The 20,883-nt window shown below is 36.7% G+C and overlaps 1 protein-coding gene across 2 annotated transcripts in view; it reads left to right on the forward strand.

Moving 5' to 3' along the window:
* Positions 1 to 20,883, forward strand: part of LOC110024096 (putative L-ascorbate peroxidase 6) — a 56,064-nt gene that overhangs the window by 961 nt on the left and 34,220 nt on the right. The gene's annotated exons all lie outside the window — the stretch shown is intronic.

Consider the following 20,883-nt stretch of genomic DNA (forward strand, 5'->3'; position numbering starts at 1 on the left):
AGCTAAGGAGGTTAAATTGCTGCTAGGTTTCGAAAGGTTCTTTTATGTAATGACCCAAATTCTCATCCATCGAGATATTATCTGTTATGGCTTAATACTTCAAGATTTTGTCCCATTGATGTAACTTCATAGGAGTTCATTCATCTTAAGAGTGCTCCCACACAAATACACTTAAATTTTAAGTTTTTGATGAAATTCCAACCGTTACTATAGTTTAGCTTCATTTTCATGGCCTAAAGGTTTTTTCTCATTGGTATAACTTATCAGAACATCCATCATGAGAATGGTATTGTACGAGCACACTTCATTGTACTTGAGGGGTTTTACGCTTAAGGCTGAATATCACCTTGTAGCCGCTCAATTAGTTTAAAAAGTGAAAAGTTTATATGTCCAAGAGGATTTTTGGACTCTGGATTTCACGAGAGGGGTGCTATATGTAGGTTATCAGTTGGCACGTGGCGTTCTATGCTTGTGAGTTCTACTACATTTTTGGGATGACACATTCTGAGGGAGATCTGCTAGAATCTTTGCCTTGAAAGAATTTCTCATGTATTTAAGGGCATTGCAATATCACCAAGGTGTTCAAGTGGGCTTCAATCTATAAGACGACCATGCTTGGCATTGAGTAAATTAAAAAAAAACTCTGTCAGTTGCCTAGCTAAGAATCATGAAGTATGTGATCTCGTTTAAAGATGTATGTATGGTAGACACGCGACTCTATCTTTTGTGATATGGTCTTTTCGAAAAGGATATGATGAGAACACTTGTTGATGTGTTTTGAATAACTCCCTAGTAAATTACATGTTGCCAAGAGATTTCCCACAATTACTCTAGGGCTATTCCTCAAACTAGCTATGGCTACACCTTTTTTTTGGGTGCCATTCTACACAAATAAAATAAAGAAATGAAAGCATAAAATAAAAAAAAAGTTAATAAGGTAACTATACTTAATATAATAATAATTAAAATAAATCAAAATGAACCCGTTCCACTATCCTATATTAAGAAAAAGTAAGGTATATTGAATACAAACATAGTCACTAACAAGGTTTAGAAAACTAGACCATACCGACCGATTAGACTGGTGGCCGGTCTGATCCAAAACACATAATAAACCATTTTTGTCATCGAATCGCCAGTTCAACTAACAAACAGGCGAATTGGTTCCCTTCTTTTGAAAGTTGTGAATATTACTTTATGTACTTTTTTCTCATCGTTCTAAGATTGGTTACATCACATTAGCCACACATTGGTCATTTTTCCAACTCAAAACACTATCCCGTCAACACGTCAAGTACCGACATGCTTCGGATTCCAAATCCCATTAATTTATTAAATATCTGGCGGTTGCAAGAGAGAGAGAGAGAGAGAGAGAGAGAGAGGGAGAGAGAGAGAGAGAGAGGAGGAGGAGGAGGCGGAGGAGAAAAAAGATTACATTGGCATGTAAGCTTATAAGAAAGGTTTATAGTGGGTCAATTTTTCTTGGGAATAAATTTATTTTGGGAATAAGGCCAGCTGCTCTTATGAAAGAGATATTGATGGCTCTGTTATGGATGTACTCAATGACTTGGATTACTATTTTTTTGTTTTAAAAACATAAAACAATTGTGATTGTATTTATCTGTTTATTTATTTTTTATATTTGTATTATTATATTGTTATTACATCATTTATGTTATATTTAATTAAATTTTATATTTATTACGCTGTTGGGTTCAATTCTGGTCAATCCAATGAATCTTAAACATTTCCTTCTTTCGATTTGATATTCGGTATAATTTTCCACAACCTTGGTCACTAATACCACACCATCAGACTTTAAGTTTTTAAGTTGGCACTTTGGCAACATGAGATATGTGAAAGGATTTAATCTCAACTCATGCGAGAAATCCCAAGGTTCACGATTGACTTACATAATTATGTATTTAAGAGGAAATATTCATGCATGAATTAATGTAAGCAAAAAAGATAGGGATAAAATTTATTCTATTAACATATTTTTTAACAATATTTCAACAATGAAAACATAAATTTATGGAAATAAAAGGAAAGAAACCAATTACATATGCAATTATTTACCCAAAATCTTATGGAAATCTAAACAATGAAACTACAACTTAGAAATAAATATTTAATTAAGTTTTGCTAAAAGATTTATCTTATAGTAGTGATCTGCCAATCAATGCGATGAATATGTTAAAAAATTTAACCACTAAGGAGTGTGTTATGCAAACTCAATAAATGATTTATATATATTAAAACATAAATTATAAGGGAAGCAATTTTCTTTCTTGTTTCTCATTAAAATCATATGTTATATATTTATATGCACTCCCATCTTTATAGATTAGGATTATCTCTAATATATAAAAGATCCTATAATTAGATTTCTTATTAGATTACTTGATATAATGCTTTCTAATATACAATCTTACTAATATACTAGTTTTAGATTTATTACTTTCCATAACACTTCCCCTCATGCTGGAGCGTAAGTACTTATTATGCCTAACTTGTTATAAATATAAGTGACCCTAGCTCCATTAATGATATTTGTGAAGATGTCCCCTAGTTATTCCCCAACCTTGACATGAGCTATATGGATCAAATTTTGTTGAATTTTTTTACGAACAAAATAACAATATTTCTCAATATGCTTAGTTTGGTCATGAAAGATAGAGTTTGAGGCAATATGGATTGTAATTTGGTTATCACACCACAACTTTCTTGGAACTGTTATTAAAACTCATTTCTTTCAAGAATTGGGAGACTCTTATTAATTCACTCGAAACTTATAACATTACTCGATATTCAGATTCCGCACTAGATCGTGACATTGAATTATGTTTCTTATTCCACGAGACCAAATTGCCACAAACAAAACACGATATCCAGCAATAGATCTCCGATCAATCTTGGAACTCGTTCAATCTGCATTAAAAAAATATTCAATATTTTTATACTCATGATTTTGATATAGAATATCTTGTCCAAGAGGTTTTTTGAGGTAATATGGTATCTATTTAAAAGCTAACCAATGATGGATTGTGGGGAGAACATGAACTGACTTATAGTTACAACCTAATAAGCAATGTTAGAGTGAGTCACTGTGCGGCAATTTAATTTTTTTTCTAACTTTCTATATGGTTCAGGATTATTAAAAGCCTTTCCATCCTTTGTAAGTTATTGAATAGGAAGCATTGGAGTACAACTTGGTTTGACTTCTAATTTCCCAATATTTGCTAACAAAATCAAAACAGTCTTTCGTTTTGATAAAAAGATACCCTTCTTGCTCCTTGATAGCTCAATTCCCGAGAAGTATTTCAAGGAACTCAGATCTTTAGTGTTGAATTGATGTTGAAGAAATGATTCACTGATAAGATTTCTTACACATCGCTTTTAATAATAATAATAATATCAACAACATAGAATTTTAATAAAATAATCCCAAAGGCAGATTGCTTGTAGAATAAAGTGTGATCACTTTTACTTTTTTGCATTCCAAACTCTTCTGATGTTTGTCTAAATTTTTTAAATCATGCTCCAGGATTTTTCTTCAATCCATATAATAACTTCCAAAGACAACATATTTTCCCAGACTGCCCCTATGCAATAAACTCAGAATGTTGCTCCATTTAAACTTCTTCTAATAAATCACCGATAAAAAATGCATTCCTCACATCAAGCAGATGCACGAGCCAATTATTCATTGCGACTAAGGACAAGAATAGGTGAATTGAAGTCAACTTACCTACCAGAAAGAATGTGCCCAAGTAGTTAAGTCCATAAGTTTGAGCACAGCCTTTATCAACCGCCTGAGCTTTGAGACAAGCTATAGATCCATCAGAGTAAAACTTAGCCGCAAATACCCATTTATAACCAACAACCTTTTTGCTTGAAATTAGCTCAATTAGTTCCCAAATTTAATCTTTAGTTAGTAGATTTATTTCATCAAACATTGCTTTCCGCCACCCAGAATAAGATAGGGCTTGCTGAACAGATTTTGGGATCTCAACAGAGTCACGAGAAGTAATAAAAGAGCTAGAAGTAGAAGATAATTGGTTATAGTTAACACACAAGGCAATGTGATAGACACATTGATGTTTACCTCTTCGAAGAGCAATGGATAAATCAAGTTCACTAGGAGGAGGATCCACTAAAGAAGATGATACAGGTGCCAAGCTAGGACAGAGAGGCGAGGTCTTTTTAAATAAACATTAGTGATATGTGGTTTCGGCTGGGGCATTAGCGCTGGAAGAGGCGCTGAACTGATAATATGATACATTAAGAAATCATTAGAATCTTGTGAGGATTTAGGCAATGATGAGTCACTAAAGTATGTTGTTTGTTTATGCTACATTAGTAGAGACCATGTACCTGTTTAAGAGGAGAAAAATATCAATATCTTTTTCTTAAACAAGAGTATCATAAAAAGACACTTTAATGACTTATGGTCCAATTTAGAAACCCGAGGACAAATATCACGAATAAAATAAGTACACCCAAATATACATGTATAGTGGGAAAGAGAGTTGGTTGGAAATAAAATTTTGTAGGATATCTGGTTCTATAAAACAGTATGACATCCAATTGATTAAAAAAAAACATGCACTAGAAGCTTCATCAACCCAAAATTGTTTGGGTACATTAGTTTGAAATAAAAAGAACTCTAATTGTATCAAGAAAATCAATTTTTCATTTCAGCTACTCAATTTTGGGATGGAGTATCGACATAGGATGACTGGTGAAACATTCCATTTTGTGTCATATATGTCTGAAAAGGTGCAGAGAAATATTCTTTGGTTTTTTCACTTCTCAATACCTTAACAAAAATATTTAATTACAAAAAGTTTGAAAATGTGATAATAATTTAGTATAAGATTTCATAAAGTAAAGTCAAGCCTTACGAGAAAAATCATTCATAAAATTGATAAATTATTGAAATCCATTAAATAAAAACAAGACACGGTCCCCATATATCAAAGTGAACCAACTTAAAACTATGATTAACTCTTTTATTAATTCCGAGAACAAAAGCATATGATTGTGTTTGGTAAATTGACTCAACTCACAATCTAAAGATGATAATTGCTGAAATTGAGGGTATTATTTTTTTAACATTGGTAGTGATAGATGCCCTAATCGACAAGAGACTTGAAAAGGAGATAGGTGCTGGAATAGATTATGGGTCAAGGTACTTCGTTATCTAAAATGTATAGTCCCCTGACTTTCATCCTTTACCAATCCTGAAAGAGACGATGATCAAGGAAGAATAAAACACAACAATTACTAGCACATGTATTCTTGCTAACAGAGACAAGATTAAAAGAGAATGAGATAAACTAAGGACATATGTTAATGTAATATAAGTGTAAGATTAATAGTGATAGAACAAAGAATATTAGAAGTAGATCCATCTGCTGAGGTGACAAAAGAAGATATTTTTGAAAGATGGAAAAGAGTTTTTGATTACCTATCATGTGATCTGTGGCGCCAGAATCAATGTTCCATTATGTGGAAGAGGAAAGAAAACAAGTATCGTTGTTATCTGACTTAGTAAGCGACACGGGGCGTCTAGCACTAGACAAACTACTTTGCATGTTTCCTCTCCTTGAACTAGTTTAGTCCATGAAAAGGAGGGACCAACCTATCCTTCTACCAGGCATGAGATTCCCTTATTTTTGTGGTGGGGTCCACTCCTATTTCCCTAGGTCTATATATATGATATTCCTTCATGTTAAGCTCATTTTTTACTTGTGTTTTTTGTCAAGGCAACCACAAACATATTTTCCTCCCTTCTAGGGCTGTATCCAAAGGAGGCTATTGTGAATGTAGCTCGTTCGAGATGATAATCTTCTTCCAAGTGTTAAGTGGTGCTCTGACTATAGCTCATTTTTGAGGGAGTATTTATCTTTGATCCTTTCTTCACAGTTGTTGCCTTCGACTTTGCTGCATACCCCGCCACAAAACATCACTTGACCGTTCCCTTGCAGTCAAGATCTTGAAAGAGACAATGATCAAGGAAGAATAAAATACATTAAGAACACATAATCTAGCATAGACAAGATTAAAAGAGAATGAGATAAACTAAGGACATATGTTAAAAATCAAGTAGGTGTAACATTAATGGTGCTAAAACCAAAAATATTAGAGGTAAATTCATCTGCCAAGGTGATAGGATGTTTATAAAAAATGGATAAGTGTGTTGGATTACTCCTCGTGTGTTTTGTGGCACTAGAATCAATGTCCCATTATGTGAAAGAAGAAATAAGACAAGTATCATGCGGGGCGTCCAACCCTAGACGCGCCACTTTGCCGAGATTCCTTGCCTTGGACTGGTTCAATCCAAGTAAATGAGTAACCAACCTGTCCTTCCAGACACGAGCTTCTCTTCTATTTGTAGCAGGGTCCACTCCTCTTTACCTTAGGTCTGTATATATATTATTCCTTCGTGTATAGCTCATTTTTTATGTGTTTTCTATCGAGGCAACCACCGACGTTCTTTTCCTCCCTTCTAGGGCTGTAAACAAAGGCGGGTTGTGCTGTGGGTGTAGCTCTTATGACGGGCTGATCTTCTTCCAAGTGTAGAGTCGTCCTCTTGCTGTAGCTCATTCCTGAGGAAGTATTTATCCTAGACCTTCTCCTCCCCCGCGTCTTTCCTTCACAATTGCCACTGTCGACCTCGCTGCAGACCCCACCGGAAAACATCACTTGGCTCTTCCCTTGCAGCCACCCCCTCCCCCACTCCCAAAGCACACACATCCCCTATATTTCCTTCATCCCTCTTCCAACGATCAATCCAACTCCTATGATGCAGCCTTCTCCCAACCACCGTCTAGGCCACCTTACAACCATCTTCTAGCCACCTTCCTGCTACCTCTCCATCGCCAACTCTTCCTCCAGTCCGCCCACTCTCAACAACCCAACAACTAGTTGCCCCTTCCAACCTTCTCATTCCTTGCCTCCTCCCTGCAGAACTGTGCACCACACCTTTGGAGATACAATCCTAGTTGAGCTTGTTATTATGTTCCAATTTCTGGTGTGTTGGTTGTAATTGCCTATTGTCTTTTTCATTTCCAATAATCATATTTTCTTGCTATTGTTTTGGATTGACTTTGTTATCATTTGGTATCAGAGTTAGTCTAACCCTAGTCCATTCCTAGTGTTTCTAGCATATCCCAGACCCCCCCCAACCCAAAATTTACCTTTCCCTTCTCTCTACACACCTCCGACCTACACTCAAAATCCTATCCACACCCCCAAAAGACAATTGTCGAAATTTGATCAAGAATCTACCATAGGCGACATGAGATTCAACGACTACTCCGCTGAGTGCTACATCGGCTCGATGCCATTGTGGAAAGAACTCAGGGCAGGATTAACATTGATCGTAATAGTGAAATTCGTGAAGGAGGGCAAGAACACCTGAATCCCTCCCGTAGGGATGATTTTGGTGGAGAAGAAGACCGATCACAACTCTTTAGGGTACAATATTAGCGAAGGCCTAGGTTTGAAGGGCTTATTAGAAGATTCAAAGATTAGGAGTGTTTAGCAAATACAAATATGAGATGCTTGTTAGAGGACACCGAGATGGAGTGCATGCTAGAAGCTATAGGGATGACATATTGGAGGATATATAGATCTAAGAATGAAGGTGAATCTACAGAAATTTGTGGCGAGAATGGATCCAGATGATTTTCTCAAGTGCATGCAAACTATTACGTGGATCTTTGAATATAAGGACGTGCCTAATGACAAAAGAGTGAAACTCGTCGCTATCAAGTTGAAGAAGAGCGCATCATTATGGTGGGAGAACTTAAAGAGGGAGACAAATAGAAAGCGACGTAGCAAGATTACTTCCTGGGAAAAGATGAAGAGAGTTGCAGAAATGTACCTACTTCCACACTATCTTCAGGATCTTTTCTGGAGGCTCCACTACCTACAATAGAAATAACTATCAGTGGAGGAGTACACAATGACGTTTTTGCAGCTTAAGTTAAAATATGATTTAACAGAGCTAGAGGAGTACATGATACCCATGTATTTGGGAGGCCGAAAGCCTACCATCGACAACAAAGTTCAGCTATAACCTTACTGGTATTTGAGTGATGTTTAGACTTGACGGTGGAGAGCTAGCAAAAACAGAGTAGACATCTACCACAATCCAGACAACCACCCATAGTTAGAGACATCAGTAGGAGTACACCTAAGGCAATTGAAAAGTCTGGTCAGGAAAATGATAGAGTTACTTAGAGTGAGAAGAAGTTTGAGAAGAGCAGGACCTCCACTATCGTTCTAGCTAGGAAATATTTCAAATGCCGTAGTTGTAGACACAATGCTTTCAATTTCCTGACGAGCTGACTTGTGTCATTCATCAAGCAAGGTGTAGTAGAGGAAGTGAGCGATAAAAGGGCAGTTGAAGAACAAGATGAGGAGTGCCAACTTCCACTGGATGAGAGCTAGATGTTAGTGGTTTGATGGGTCCTTTAGACAGAGGCTACGAGAAAGCAGCAATAGCTTTACCATAACATATTCTATACTCGCTGCACTGCGAAAGAAAAAATTTGCAGTCATCATTAATGGAGGAAGTGAGAAGAATGCGGTGTCTACACACTTGGTTGACAAGTTGAGCCTCACGTCTTGGAGGCACCCCAGCTGTACTCCTTGACATGGTTGAGAAAAAAGAACAAAATCAATATTGACAGGAGGTGTCCATGGAATTTTCGATGAAGAATCAACTGCAGGATTAGGTTTGGTGCGACGTGGCGTTGCTTGCCACTTTTTGTTGGGGAGATCATAGGACTCAACATGATGAGTTAAAAAAACACCTACCCGACCAAAGATGGTGAGTGCATAGTTTTACTTTCAATAGAGTTCGAGTTTACAGGTGTCCCTCCCAACAAAAAAAGGTCAGTAGGATCAGTTTGTCGATGACGAAGGACGACGGTACAAAAGAGTCAGTTGCAGACATAGGACAACCAATACAAAGAGTGGTTCAGAATATCATGTTCAATAGCTTACCGCTATGGCCGCTTCTTTTTCAAGGAGATTCAACCTGTCCTCACTTCAGATCAGGTTGAGCCAACTGTGGGTTATTTTGTGAGGATTTAACATAATACATGTTACACGAAGTTCCAGATCAGTTCAGTATGGTACCCCAAGAAGATTGGATTGTATGGATTTATGCTCGCAAGTGGAGAAAACTCAGACATTTTGGGGGACAATGCAATTGTTAGTGGGATCCCAGTGCTTCTACAGTCGTAGTCGAAGATCCTTCATCCCAGGAGGTTACCGCAACTTTACGAACGCCAACATGCCTGAGTTGATTTCATACTATAAGGAGATAAAAGCTTTGACAAATTATATCAAAACTCTCCCTATACTAGGAGACTGACGTGGGGCATCCTGCCCTAGACACAACAATCTGAGCTAGCATAACTCTAGCCCTATCATAGGGTTTCTAATATCCCTCGTGTAGCCCTCCCCCCCACCCCCAATTTTTTTTTTAAAACTTTTCTCTCTACCCTATAGACCTTCTACCTACCTACAAAAAAAATCATAATCATGCCCTTGAGGGAACAATTGTCAGAAACTGATTTGGAATCTACCGTAGGCGGCATACAACGACTGCTCCTCCAAGTGTTACATCGGCTTGATCCCATTGAGGAAAGAACCTAGGGTGGGATTATCGTCGACTGCCAGTGAAATTCGTGAACAAAAGCAAGAAGAACACTTGAATCCCTTTCTGTAGGGATGATTCCGGTAGAGAAGAAAACAGACCGCAACGCTTTGGGTTATATTATTAGTGGAGACCTAGAGTTGAAGTGCCTATTGGAAGATACATAGATGAGGCTTGTTAGTGGATATATAGATGAGATGCCTATTAGTTGATATAGAGATGAAGCGCCTTTTAGAAGATACATGGATAACATGCTTATTAGAAGATACAAAGATCTGGGAATGATGGTGGTCCTACAAAACTTTGTGGGGAAGATGGATCGAGATTATTTTCTTGAGTGGATGCAGAAAATTAAGCGGATTTTTGAGTAGAAGGAGGTGCCCGATGAGAGGTGAATGAAGCTCGCCGCTATCAATTTGAAAAGAGCGCCTTATTGTGGTGGGAGAACCTAAAGAGGGAGAAATAGAGAGCGAGATTGCGAGATTGCGACTTGGGAAATGATGAAGAGAGAGTTGCAACGACAATACCTAACTCTATACTACGTCAGGATCTTTTCTTGAGGCTCTACTATCCAATGGAATTTATCTAGCTTAAGTTGAAATGTGATCTGGCAAAGCCATTTGAGCACACGATAGCCATGTACTTGAGAGACCTGAATCCCAAGCTGGTTTAGCTACAACTTTATTGGTCATTGAGTGATGTTTAGACCTTAACACTGAAGGTGGAGAGACAACAGCAGCAGAACATACACCCACCGTCTTTTAGATAACTACCCACAGTTGGAGGAATCAGTAGGAACAAACCTAAGACACTTGAGAAGTTTAGTTAGGAAAATAATAGAGCTACTTAGAATGAGAAAAGGTTTGAGGAGAGTAGCACTTCCACTATCGTTCCAACCAGGAAATAATTCGAATGCCATGATTTTGGACACATTGCTTCCATTTGCTCGACCAACTGAGTTGTGTCCTTCACCGAGGAAGGTGCAGTGGAGGAAGTGAATGACGAAGAGACAGTTGAAGAACAGGGTGATGAGTACCTAGGGCTGTGTCAAAAAAGCTCGTTGTTTGCAAATAGCTCATGCTCGACTCATTAAGTAGCTCGTGTTCAATTCATTCATTAAGAGAGCCGAACACGAACAATATTTTTGAGCTCGATTTATAAACAAGCCGAACACGAATAAGGTTTTTTTGTTTGTGTTCGACTCGTATTGGTGCGAAATAATTAAATAATTAAATAATATGTATGTATGTATATGTATATGTATATGTATATATATATATATATATATATATTTTTTTTTTTTTGGGAAAGAGCAACGGTGGCTCCCTACGCGTTAATTAAAAGGAAATGTACAGAAATTGGAGGGGGGAGAATCCCCAACTATGAAAGCAAAAAATACATTTGAAACACACCCCTAGGGGTTCCTCTCCGCATAGTACAACTCACACAAAAATAAATCACAAAAAATTACAGGTATACTCAAAACCAAAGAACAAAAACCCAAAACTAAGTAAACCTGTATTCGTGTATTACTTAACATGTAAAGAGAAAGAAAATGTACAAAAAATGTCTTCAGGTTAGTAGTAATTCTCCGGGAGCACTCCCGCGAATAACAAAAAACCTTTGAAAATCTGGAGAGCAGAGCAGAGAAAACCAAACCAGCTGTAGGCCAGCGAAAACAGTGAGAGCAGAAAACAGGGAGACAAAACCAGACATGCTGCAAACCGAAGAGACCTGCCAAACAAAATAAAAATCCCGCAAGGGGAGAAGTGCAAACCCCAACCACCATACAGAAAGAAGGCCCTCAGCGGTAAAGCTAAGCAGCACAAAAATTTAAATTCGAACATATGTCAGATTCAAATTGTCCCCAGTGAGAAGACGTCTGAGTGGAGCAGGAGGATAAATGTCAACGTGACAGACCTCTCCTGCATGTTTGACTAACCAATCAGCAGGGGAGTTGCCATCTCTATGAATGAATTTTCAATTTACTTTTAATTGTCTTTCAACCATTAAAGCTAAAATACGTTTAAAAGTGCAAATTATATCCCAGAGGGGAGGAGAGATTCCCAAAAGTATATCATAGAGCATTTTAGAATCGGTTTCCACCTCAATTGTATGAAAATTGAAAACACTTGCGACCATTAATGCAAGAAAAACCCCCCAACATTCCGTGGCTAATGTCAACGTGACAGACCTCCCCTGCATGTTTGACTAACCAATCAGCAGTGGAGTTGCCCTCTTTATGAATGAATTTTCAATTTACTTCTAATTGTCTTTCAACCATTAAAGCTAAATTACGTTTAAAAGTGCAAATTATATCCCAGAGGGGAGGAGAGATTCCCAAAAGTATATCATAGAGCATTTTAGAATCGGTTTCCACCTCAATTGTATGAAAATTGAAAACACTAGCGACCATTAATGCCAGAAAACCCCCCAGCATTCCGTGACTAATGAGTTGTCAGCGGCAACAGGAGAGGTGAAGTAGCAAAGACACCCACCCTTATAATTTCTAAAAATGCCCCAAACCGCAGCATATAAAAGATTCCAACAGCCATCCACATAAACTTTAACAAAACCCGATGAGGGGGAACCCACCTGATCAGCCGGGGGGGCCTGAAATTTAAAACATCATTTGGACCGACCCTTAGGACCTTAGTGTAATAGGCCAACACGTAAGAAACCGTCATAGAAACAGTAGGGGGAGAGGAGTTATATTTAAAGTTGTTTCTCGAGGTCCAAATAAACCATAAGACCAGTAAAGGAAGGGGAAACCCCCCTATCATCAAAAACTTTTCATTGCCACAAATAATTGCTTAAGATGCCCCTATGAAATCATGAAATACCGAAATGTATGCCCAACATATTCCAAACATTTAAAGAGAAAGCACATTAAAAAAATATGTGTTTCGAATCTTCCTCAGCAACTTTGCAGATAGGGCATCTCGAGGCCATTTTAAGGTCTTTCAACTTAAGAATGTCACCAATAGGTAGTAAAGAAGAGAGATAACGCCAAAGGAAAAAGTATATAGAGAGAGTTAAAAATTTGTGCCAAATCCATTTCCCCCAAAACCAATTGCGGTGTGAATGTAAAGTGCCATATATTAATTTGCAAACCGATTGAGAATTGTTCCTTTTCCACACGGGGAAATCCCTGCGTGAAGGGGTAATATGAATAGTAATAATATGCTTTGCATTTTCCTCCCCCACCATAGAACATAATTTGGAGAAATCCCAGCCATCTTGAGAAAAGAAATCAGAAACCAATAATGAGTTAGTATGTAGAGGGTGAGAGTATTCAGAGAGATAAAACAATCCCCAATTATCATTCCTGAAAGAGATGTTTCCGTCACCTATATCCCAAAACATGAAATCATTAGCAGTAGTTCTAACATTAACAACTGCTTTCCAGATACTGGAATCACCAACCTTCCACAAAACCTGGGAAGGGTGAGTTTGAGCACAATATTTCTGATGCAAAATGGAAGCCCATAGAGATGAGCCCAATCTAAATTTAAACCAAAGTTTGCAAATGTTTATTTCAACCGTATGTTTCAAAGCTTTAAAGCCAAACCCGTCAGCCTTCTTAGGCTTACAGACCTTATGCTACGAGCCTCAAATCCTCTTAGCGCCATTCCCCACCCAAAGAAATTTATTAAAGAGCCTCTCCATGACATTGATAACACTTTTTTTTTGGATTAAACACCTGCAAATCATATAGTGAAATACTCTGAAGCATATTAGATAACAAAGAAATCTTGCCCCCAGTAGAAAAGAAAATATTTCTCGAATCGTTAATTTTACGCTTGATTTTATCAATAACATCATCCATATGAATTTGTTTCCTCCTTCCCCTAATCAAATTAACCCCTAGATATTCAAGAAGGAGAGAGGCATGATGAAAACTTGTATAGGTAACTCTCCAATAAATAAGATGTTGCTTAACATGCTTGCCAAAAAACATCTGGCAACAACAACAACAACAACAACAACAAAGCCTAATCCCACTATGTGGGGTCGGCTACATGAATCCTTTTTCTCCATTGCGTCCTATTTAGTGTCATATTTTCATTCTGGTCTAGTAAATTATAATCATTTTTAATACAATAAGCCCAAGTCTTCCTAGGTCTACCTCTGCCTTTCTTAACACAAGTCGAATCTAAAACATCTACTCTTCTAACCAAATCATCAGATGGTCGACGTTTAATGTGACCAAACCATCTAAGACGACTTTCTCTAATTTTGTCCGTCACAGGAGCTACACCAACCGTATCACGAATATATTCATTTCGCATTTTGTCTCTAAGTGTAAAGCCACTCATCCACCTAATCATTCTCATCTCAACAACACTTAACTGAATATTATGCTTCTCTTTTAAAGGCCAACATTCAACGCCATAGAGCATTGCAGGTCTCACCACCGTCTTATAAAATTTTCCTTTCAGTCTAAGCGGTACTTTTCTATCACACAAAAGGCCCGAAGCATTCCTCCACTTCAACCAACCAACTTGAATTCTACTATTAACATTCCCATCTATATTACCATTGCTTTGAACAACAGACCCAAGATATCTAAATCGTTCACACTTTTTAATAAATTGATCATCAAAAGTCACGCTTCTGTCACTAGAGCTATTGACACTAAAATTACATTCGATGTATTCAATTTTAGTTCTACTTAAACGATGGCCTTTAGACTCCAATGTAGATCTCCATAATTCAAGTTTTTCTTGGGATTTTTCTCTCGTTTTATCCACGAGAAGGATATCATCAGCAAAAAACATATGCCAAGGTGCATCCTCCTGTAGATGTCCAGTAAGACCATCCATAACTAAAGCAAAAAGATATGGGCTTAAAACCGATCCCTGATGTAATCCAACAGAAATAGGAAAATATTTTGTCAATCCTCCTTCAGTTTGAACACAAGTAACAATTCTAGTATACATATCTTTAATGACTTGAATATAAGTCATATCAACACCTTTCTTCTCGAGAACTCTCGAAAGGATATCTCTTGGAACCTTCTCGTAAGCTTTTTCTAAATCAATAAAAATGAAATGAAGATTCTCCTTATTATCTCTGAACTTCTCCATCAAACTTTTCAATAAATGTATACCTTCAATAGTAGACTTGCCCGACATAAATCCAAATTGATTATGACAAACCTTTGTGACGCGTCTTAACCTATGTTCAATCACCCTCTCCCATAACTTTAAAGTATGACACATCAACTTAATTCCTTTATAATTTGCACACTCTTGTGCATCCCCTTTATTCTTAAAAATGGGAACCAAAATACTCTTCCTCCACTCCTCAGACATCTTTTTAGTGTTTAAAATAATATTAAAGAGTTTAGTAAGCCAAGAAACTCCCAAATCTCCCAAATATTTTTCCACAGTTCAATTGGGATATCATCAGGTCCAACAGACTTTCCACCTTTTGTTTTCTTTAAAGCCTCCTCAACTTCTTTTTTACTAATGCGACGGTAAAAATGAAACGTTTTATTATTATTCACGGTATTAAGATCACTAAGGTCGATCTTATTTTCAGAAACTTCATTAAAAAGTTTATCAAAGTAACTCATTCACTTATGTTGAATATCTTTTTCTAAAAAAAATACTTTTTGATTTTCTTCTTTAATACACTTTGCTTGAGTTAAATCTTTACTTTTCTTTTCTCTTTGTTTGGCTAGTTTATACATATATTTTTCACCTTCCTTAGTATCTAATATATTATAAAGATCATTAAAATCGAATTTTTAGTGTCACAGATTTTTTTTTCGACTCCTTGCAGGCCGTTTGATATTTTTCCCAGTTCACTAAGCTTTTACATTTAAACCAATTTTTATAACATAACTTCTTATATTTTATCTTTTCTTGCACATTATTATTCCACCACCAACTATTTTTATTTGTAAATATTTTTCCCTTTGATTCTCCAAGAACATCTTTTGCTACTTGTTTAATAGTGTTTGTATTTGCATCCCACATAACATTTGCTTCTTTATGAATATCCCAAATTTTGAAATCTTGAATTTTACTCATAAAAAATAATTTTATTTGTGTCTTTTAAGTTTCTCTATATAATTCTACGATGATGAGTCCTAGTAGTTTTTATTTTACAACTCTTAATCTTAAAATCCAAAACTAATAAACGATGTTGCGTACTTAAATTTTTACTTGGAATGACCTTACAATCTTTACAATCGCGACGATCTCTTTTTCTCATAAAAAAATATTTAATTTGTGTTTTATTAGATCCACTCTTATAAGTAATAAGTTGCTCATTTCTTTTCTTGAATAAAGTATTAGTAATAACAAAATCCTAAATACACTCTTTTTCATTAGTTCCTCCAAAACCGTAGCCACCATGAGTATTTCTGAAGCCTTCTACCGCTCTACCGATAAGTCCATTTAAAACTCCTCCAATAAAAATTCTTTCTTCAAGAGGTATCATTTGTATTAAGTCTTCTAAGCCATTCCAAAATTTATCTTTATACACTATATCTAAACCTACTTGAGGAGCATAAGCACTTATAATATTAAAAATCTTAGTATCAATGATAATCTTAAGGGTAATAATTCTATATCCAACTCTTTTAATTTTTACAATATTATCTTTCAAACTCTTATCTATAATTACACCTACACCTTTTTTAGTGTGACTCTTTCCGGAATACCAAAGTTTAAAACCTAAATTAGCATTTTCCTTAGCCTTGAACTTTAAAACCTAAATTACACCTACACCATTATCTTTCCAACTCTTTATTTCCTTGTTCTTTTCTTGCACATTATTATTCCACCACCAACTATTTTTATTTTTAAAAACTTTTTCTTTTGATTCTCTAAGCACATCTTTTGCTACTTGTTTAATAGCGTTTGTTACTTTATCCCACATAACATTTGCTTCTTTATGAATATCCCAAATTTTGAAATCTTGAATTTTACTCATAAAAAATAATTTTATTTGTGTCTTTTAAGTTTCTCTATATAATTCTACGATGATGAGTCCTAGTAGTTTTTATTTTACAACTCTTAATCTTAAAATCCAAAACTAATAAACGATGTTGCGTACTTAAATTTTTACTTGGAATGACCTTACAATCTTTACAATCGCGACGATCTCTTTTTCTCATAAAAAAATATTTAATTTGTGTTTTATTAGATCCACTCTTATAAGTAATAAGTTGCTCATTTCTTTTCTTGAATAAAGTATTAGTAATAACAAAATCATACGTTAAAGCAAAATCTAAAGTAGGTCTACCTTCTTCATTAGTTACTCTAAAACCGTAGCCACCATGACTATTTCTGAAGTCTTTTACCACTCTACCGACATGTCCATTTAAATCTCCTCCAATAAAAATTCTTTCTTCAAGAGGTATCATTTGTATCAAGTCTTCTAAGTCATTCCAAAATTTATCTTTAGACCCTGTATCTAAACCTACTTGAGGAGCATAAGCACTTATAATATTAAAAATCTTAATATCAATGATAATCTTAAGAGCTATAATTCTATCTCCAACTCTATTAATTTTTACAACATTATCTTTCAAACTCTTATCTATAATTACACCTACACTATTTCTAGTGCGACTCTTACCAAAATGCCAAAGTTTAAAACCTAAATTATCAATCTACTTAGCATTTTCTCCAACCTACTTAGTTTGTTGAATAGATAAAATATTAATTTTCCTATGAATCATAATATCAACTAATTCCATTAAGAGTACCTATATTCCAAGATCCTTTCCTAATATTAGTTTCATTAGTTTCATGGACTAACTTCTTTACCTGTATTCGCCCATAATGTTGGAACCCTTGCTTATTTAACACTACACCCGGGCGCCGGCGTAGCGGCCCTTGCACACTTTTCATTGTATTCAGGCTATACAGCGCGTTGCTTCCAGGGGACGCTCTAACACTTACACAATGATCAAAAGGATTCATGTCATGATTTTTTTCGACAAGTTTTACGCTAGCTGTCGGCTACCTAACGCAATCCTCCACTTTTCATATCCGGGCTTGGGACCGGCAACGGCAGTGTTAAAAAACATCTGACACTCACAATTAAAGAAGAGTCCAGAACAATTCTGGAAATCCTTTAAGAGCTCCAATAATTGTTTTATAGCAAGTTTAGAGACATTTTAGAGACATTAACAAAAAACAAAAATAATAACATCATCTGCATATGTAAGGTGGGAAACCATCATTTTGGTCTTATAAGAAAATTGTGTGTGAGGGTGTAACAACTGAAAATGTTTGATCATTCTGGATAAATAATCGAAAGCTAGAATTAAAATAATAGGGAAAAGAGGATCCCCTTGTTTAATGCCCTGACAAGTAGTGAAAAAATCATAAGAATTACTATTAACCAGTACGAAATAATAGTTGTTAGCCAACTATCTTTTAATAAGGTGCAAAAACTGGGATTGAAACCTCTAGCCTTCAAAACGTTGATGATGAAATCTCAATTAATGGTATCAAAGGCCTTCTTGATATCTAATTTGATAACAAGTTTGTCACCCCTGCATTTTTTATCAAGATCCAGCACAATTTTCTGGGCTAAGAGAATATTGTCAGAAATATCACGTCCTTTAATAAAGGCCGACTGGTGGGGGGAGATGAGAGAAGGAAGATGGATTTGAAGACGAGCCACAATCAGTTTACTGATGATTTTAGATATCACTAAAGTGAGCGAGATGGGCCTAAAATCCTTTCAATGAGTTTTATCATTAGATTTAGGGATAAGAACAATGAAAGCGGCAAAAAAATACTTTCCAGGGTCTTCACCCTGAAAAAAACTTTGAATCGCGAGAACCACCTCTTTCTTTATGATGTCCCAGCAGGAAGTATAAAAAGCAAAAGTAAAACCATCGGGGCTAGGAGCCTTCTGAGAACTAATATCTTTAAGGGCAGTAAAAATCTCCAACTCATTGGGGGGGTCGAACAAGGAGAGAGAGGAAACCATGTCCCTCTGATCCTCAAATAATTCCGATAGAATATGAGTGACTAGGAGAGCCTCAGCATAAAGAGAAGAAAAATAATCAGCTGCATTAAAACCAATTTGATCGGCATCAGTGAGTACATTACCCTCATTAGTAATAATCTTAATAATGACATTTATATTTCGACGTTGCTTGATAGTAACATGAAAATATTTAGTGTTTCTGTCTCCGTTTTTGAAATGAGTGTCACAAGCTTTATGTCTAAGGAAATCCTTCTCAATAGTTATTTCCTCCAAGAGAGTATGATGAACATTAGCTAACTTGGCCACAAGATCAGGAGTGTCTATCACCTGTGCCTCTAAAGCATCGACCTCCTGTTGGGCCTTCGAAACCTAGAGTGAACATTGCCAAAAGTATCCATGTTTCACCTTTTTAAGTAAGGAACATTCTTATGTAATTGCCACAAAATGAACCAAGGGTTACCACTCCACCGCAAAACCCAAGCCTGCTTAATCAAATCAATAAAAGTAGGATGAGAAGTCCAAACATTAAGAAATTTAAAGTGATAGCGAGCAGGTTTAGAATAAAAAACCAAACTAAGCAAAATAGGGTTATGGTCCGATGCAACATGATTAAGATGTTTTACATGAATAATATTGTAGTAGTCCAGAAAAGATGAGTTTCCCAAAAATCTATCCAGTCTCTGCATTAGAAAACCCCTCCGTCGAGTATAAGGAGAGCCCGAAAAACCTAAATCATAAAGGCCAGCATCCGCAATATGCTCACAAAAACGGTTTGATAAGACTTGTATCAACTTTAGCACCACCCATTGTCTCCGACGGCGACATAATCATATTTAGATCCCCTCCAATGAACCAAATATCAGAAATAATAGCACCCATATGAGTAAGTTGTTGCCAAATAAAATCATAACAACCATAACAGATGGGTCCAGCGGTAGGGGAGTAACCGATGGAGTAGTATGTTGATTATTTGCTTGTGGGGGATCATGAACCTCAAATTGTTTGGCTAAAGCACTAGGGATCTGAGGCACAATTTCCGGTTCTTGTGTGGCAATGAGATCCACAATTTCTTCAACTCTCTCCGTGGGTACAGGGCCCACGCGTGCTACTTCATCAGAATGAGCAGCACTGGTTGCCTCCAAACAGGGAGCAATTTGATCAACCGGGCCCACGCAAGGTACTTCAGCGGACTGAGCAACTGGTTCAAAATAAGGAGTTCGAAGAGCTGATTTCTGCTCAACAGAGGCCACACGACCGGAAGTGGATTTCCGCAATTTCAGGGTGCAAGTGAAAACAGTGTGCCGAATCATGACCAAACATACTGCAGTGCGAGCAGTAGTGAGGATGTTTCTCAAAAACACCGGTTGCCAATATCCTGTATGATTAGATCCAATCCAAACCTCCTTCGGAGGAGGTAAGGTAACATCCCGTTCTATTAAAATTCTAGTCATTGAAGGTCTTGTTAAATTGAAGGTAGGGGAATCAAGCATTAACGACTTACTATACATAGCAACAATAGAAAACAAAATTTCATGTTTGAACAAATACACCTTTAAGCCCGGAGGTCGAAGCCAGACAAGAATAATAGGTAGCTCCGTCTTAGGATCAAACTCAGTTGTTCATTCGAGGACTTTCATCCAAACATCACCAAAATTAACAGTTCTACGTGCAAATAGTTTGGCATAGTCATCCTCATTAGAGAGTTGAATCAGAATATGCCTGCTGTCAAGAGCACCGATCTTCCAATTCCCCGATAAATTCAAAAGTTCAAAATGTTTCAGCAAAAAATCATATTTAGGAAGCCCATATAGGAACTTACCTACAAGATGGAAACGACAGACAGAGGCAAGAATGAAGTTCTCAGAGTCAGAGAGAAAAAACGCACACTTCCCCCCCTTTCTTCTTTGAGACTTGATAAAATTGTATTTCCCGCCAAGAACAAGTGATTCATGAAAAGAAGAGGGAAACGCAAACTTCGGAGGAGTATCGGAGGAGGAAACCCCCGCAATGACGCCTGCATACGTCTTCGCCATAACCGACAAGAGAGCGAAGATGCGAGAAAATAAGACGAGAACGGAGGAGAAGCCAAAACCAAACGAAAAGGAAAGATTTCACCGGAGCACGACCTTCGAGAGGGAATCCACACCGTCAACATCTTCAAATCGCCGCTTGATTGCCAACGAAACCAAACCCTAGCAGAGCGCCCGAACCGTCCATTGGCGTATGTATATATATATATA

The sequence above is a fragment of the Phalaenopsis equestris genome, unplaced genomic scaffold (assembly GCF_001263595.1).
Source record: "Phalaenopsis equestris unplaced genomic scaffold, ASM126359v1 Scaffold000246, whole genome shotgun sequence".
Lineage (NCBI taxonomy): Eukaryota > Viridiplantae > Streptophyta > Magnoliopsida > Asparagales > Orchidaceae > Phalaenopsis > Phalaenopsis equestris.